Consider the following 4988-nt stretch of genomic DNA (forward strand, 5'->3'; position numbering starts at 1 on the left):
GAAATAGACTGACAGACATAGAAAACAAACTTACAGTTACCAAAGGGGAAATGGAGTGGGGGTGGGGGAGGGTTAAATTAGGAGTTTGGGATTAACAGGTACACACTACTATATATATAAAATTGACAACCTAAATGCCCATCGACAGATGAATGGATAAAGAAGATGTGGTACATAGATACAATGGAATATTACTCAGCCATAAAAAGGAATGAAATTGGGTCATTTGTAGAGACGTGGATGGATCTAGAGACTGTCATACAGAGTGAAGTAAGTCAAAAAGAGAAAAACAAATATATATTAACGCATATATGTGGAACCTAGAAAAATGGTACAGATGAACTGATTTGCAGGGCAGAAATAGAGACACAGATGTAGAGAGCAAATGTATGGACACAGACATAGGGAACAAATGTAGAGACACAGATGTAGAGAACAAATGTATGGACACCAAGGGGGGAAAGCAGCGGGGAGGGGAGGTGGTGGTGTGATGAATTAGGAGATTGGGATTGACATGTATACACTAATATGTATAAAATAGATAACTAATAAGAACCTGCTGTATAAAAAAATAAATAAAATAAAATTCCCCCAAAAAAGAACAGTGTAAATGCTGCACAGAACTAAATAAAATAAAATAGAAACACACAAAGAACTACTGTATAGCACAGGGAACTATATTCAATATCTAGTAATAACCTATAATGGAAAATAATCTGAAAAACAATATATATATATATGTATAACTGAATCACTTTGCTGTATGCCTGAAACTAACATGACGTAAATCAATTATACATCAAAAAAAGAAAAAGATTATGTTAACTCTTAAATAGGTTAAAAGATTATATTTTGTTTGGGCAACCATTACTCCCCACAGCCATTTGTTTTCCTGTTTTTACAGTTTAGTCCATAGCCACGCTGACATGTGCTGTACAGAACTATTTGTGATTCTTGGTGTGTCCCAATTTTTCTTACACATTTAAACTATTACAGAGGCTATCTCTACTGCCTGAAATTCCCTTCTACTCAAGTAACTGTAACAAATTGCTTCTTACCCTTCAGGTTTGTCTGCCTATTAATACCATCAATAACAAAATTAGTACTATTTAGAAGACATTCTCTAATTTATAAATAGCATTCACATCCTAATAGAAAATAACTAATCCTAAATACTGAAATTCATAGATCTTCCCAGAACAAAAGCTGTCTTTATTTTTGACTGCCATTCATTTGGAAGCACCAGTGACCTCACAGTGCATCTTGATTTAAACACGAGTGTCTAACAAATATCTTTGCATCTTCCTTCTTTTCTAAATATGCTAAATTCTTTATGGAAAAATATAAAAAAGATGAACTAATTACTAGACTCTGATATTTTATATAAAAGCATATGAAAAGATAAATCATTGCCATAGGAACAATTCTACCATTCTGTAGTATAATTATCTTTGTAATAAAAGATCCAATTTTTGCTCCTCTTAACAACACTATCTTTTTCTTAAAATTTAATCTCCCCTATATATTTTTTTTAAAAATATCTGAACACTTTTAAAAAGCAACACTATAAGAGGACTATGAATCTTTTGGAACTTTTTGAGGATACACGTTGGTGCATTATTTTATTTAAAATATTTTTAAAATATCAACTGTTTGATAGGCACTGTGGTTTAGAGCCTGAAACATCACTAATCACCTACTTGTGGTTCTCACTATTCATGCCTCTTTACTATGAAGCTTAACAAAACAACATGAAGTTCAAATATCCATTGCTTTTCTTTGTGGCCACCATTCCTTGCTTCTTTGTTGTGCACCTCAAGTCCAAACAGACAGACACACACACCTTTTCCTTCTGTAAATTACTCAAAATGAACATGTTAATTATAGTACATAAGAGGTAATGCTTCCAAACTTAATCACTAGTTTTAAATTTAATACGATTTTTATGACAAAATACAACTATTTATAGTTGATTCTTGTATGCTTAATGCTACTGAGGAGTATAGAGCTTAGATAACAATAATAAACTAGGCTTTATCTAGAAATAGTACTATTATAATTAGATAATGGGGAAGAGATCACTTTTGTAAAATAAGCAAATAGCTTTTTAAAATTTAGTAATAACTTCCTCCAAAATACACACACACACACACACACACACACACACACACACACGATTCTTTACAGGACAGTTTAGAAATTAGCACATGTTAATGATACAGTATAGAGAGTAGATTCATTAGTTTTTTAAAAAAATTTTTTGAGAGGGATTTCTGGAGGGACCACAGGTATTTATTAAGTGCCTACTATGTGTTTAAAACTATTCTAAAAAATAGAAAAAAATCATGAAACAGAGTTTGTCTCTATATAGGTATATATTTAGTTTATTTTGAGATGAAAACCAAGGCCACATGAAGTAAATAGTCAAAATATAGTTTTATGTGAAGTAATAAAGAACTTCTGTACTTTCCTGGAGCAGGATAAATGAAAAAAGCAACCATTTCGTCAACAGAATCTTAGGAGATTTTATTAACTACAGATAATCACCAATTACTGGTTTTATGTAAAACTCCTTACCAAATATTTCTCGGTATGGGGGCTTTTTATCCATTTCATAAGCTCTAAATTTATATAAACTTCTTTAGTCCCATTCCACTCTTCTATACCTCTCCCAACACCAAACATTCACTTCCTCAGTCTAACTTATCATTTAACTATGGGGGATGGAGGTTGTATAAAGGGAAGGCTATGCTCTTTCTAGAACTAAATGGCATAATACTTCATAGGAATTTTACTGCTGTATACTGTTCATCCCTTTATTTATTCTAGGTTTTATGAGTGCAGACAGCTTTGCTCACCATTCTCAATTTCCCTTATGTGCAGACCTTTGCTTTGTACTTTCTTGTCATTTAATACATATTTTAAAGAATGAAAAAAATAGTCTACTTCATTTCTAAGTGAGTGCTCTTCAAAATTGTGTCATAATTATTGTCTAATTTTAGAGTTTCAGGGGAGCTTATAAATCATATCATCCACACATTTGATTGTACTAATGAAAAGTTTAATAACTTGTCAAGGGAAACATAATTAGTTAAGTGAAAACTTTACAACTTACTCCCAGGGAGGACTTCTATTCCTTTTGAGACTAAATCTTGATTTCCTCAGGGATCATTTCTATATAAGGCTTCCAAATCCCACTCACATTAGTTACTCTACTTTAACCTATTGTAAATGTTCGGTCTATGTAAGCTTGTAGCAGTTTTGTTATATGTTACACATACTTAACCTTTGATCATCTAAAAATCTAGGTCATTTTTCATGTGGAATAATGCTGTATTTCTCTATATTACATTATGTATTACTGCTATGCTCTGAATTAATACTCAACATTTTTATAGCATGCTCTGCTTCATACTGACATTTTGTTTGATTTGGGGCTTCTCTCTGGTATACACTGAAGTGAATATGTTGACAGTCATCTTACTCGTGGATGTTGTAATACTAATCATTGATAGTGAACCCTAACTCCACCAACCTACTTTTGTGGATAAAATGGCTTTATGTACTCTAACAAATTTCCAGTGAAAAATGTGGGTGACCTCTGCACTTCTAAGTAGGTTAATTTTAATAGTACTGGAACAATATACAGATTGTAAAAAAGAAAACTATGATGGATTGGGGTTTACTGAGAATGACATGATTAAATTCCACTTGGCAAGAGTCTTAAATATGTGTGTGTGTGAGTATATGTGTGTGTTTTATACATATGTATACAAAGTGAATACATTATATATATAATATTTAATTACTGGAAAATATATATATTTCTAATAATTAAATAATCAGTTAATATGAGTGACTTTGTAGGAAGAGGCTGCATTTCTAAAAATAGCTAGACTCATAATGAACATTTCATAATATATAAAAATATCAAATTGCTATGTTGTACACTTGAAACTAATAAAATATTTTCAATCAAATGTAAAATGGAAATAAAAGAACAACCAGAAAATGAAAGATAATAGTCAAGGAAAATATATTGGTCATGAGATCAAATGAAATAATCCAATTATAGTGTTCAACTTACAAATTAATAAAAAGGATAAAGCACTTAGTGAACATTCACTATATATTTACTTTTATCACTATTACCACAATTATCAAAAAATACAGTTCTTATTCCTTCTACGAGGCCACCATCACCTTGATACCAAAACCAGACAAGGATGTCACAAAGAAAGAAAACTACAGGCCAATATCACTGATGAACATAGATGCAAAAATCCTCAACAAAATACTAGCAAACAGAATCCAACAGCACATTAAAAGGATCATACACCATGATCAAGTGGGGTATATTCCAGGAATCCAAGGATTCTTCAATATATGCAAATCTATCAATGTGATAAACCATATTAACAAATTGAAGGAGAAAAACCATATGATCATCTCAATAGATGCAGAGAAAGCTTTTGACAAAATTCAACACCCATTTTTGATAAAAACCCTGCAGAAAGTAGGCATAGAGGGAACTTTCCTCAACATAATAAAGGCCATATATGACAAGCCCATAGCCAACATCATCCTCAATGGTGAAAAACTGGAAGCATTTCCACTAAGGTCAGGAACAATACAAGATTGCCCACTCTCACCACCCTTATTCAACATAGTTTTGGAAGTTTTAGCCACAGCAATTAGAGAAGAAAAGGAAATAAAAGGAATCCAAATCGGAAAAGAAGAAGTAAAGCTGTCACTGTTTGCAGATGACATGATACTATACATAGAGAATCCTAAAGATGCTACCAGAAAAGTACTAGAGCTAATCAATGAATTTGGTAAAGTAGCAGGATACAAAATTAATGCACAGAAATCTCTGGCATTCCTATATACTAATGATGAAAAATCTGAAAGTAAAATCAAGAAAACACTCCCATTTACCATTGCAACAAAAAGAATAAAATATCTAGGAATAAACCTACCTAAGGAGA

The sequence above is a fragment of the Monodon monoceros genome, unplaced genomic scaffold, assembly GCF_005190385.1.
Source record: "Monodon monoceros isolate NGI ecotype Baffin Bay Population unplaced genomic scaffold, NGI_Narwhal_1 Super_Scaffold_4, whole genome shotgun sequence".
Classification (NCBI taxonomy): Eukaryota; Metazoa; Chordata; class Mammalia; order Artiodactyla; family Monodontidae; genus Monodon; species Monodon monoceros.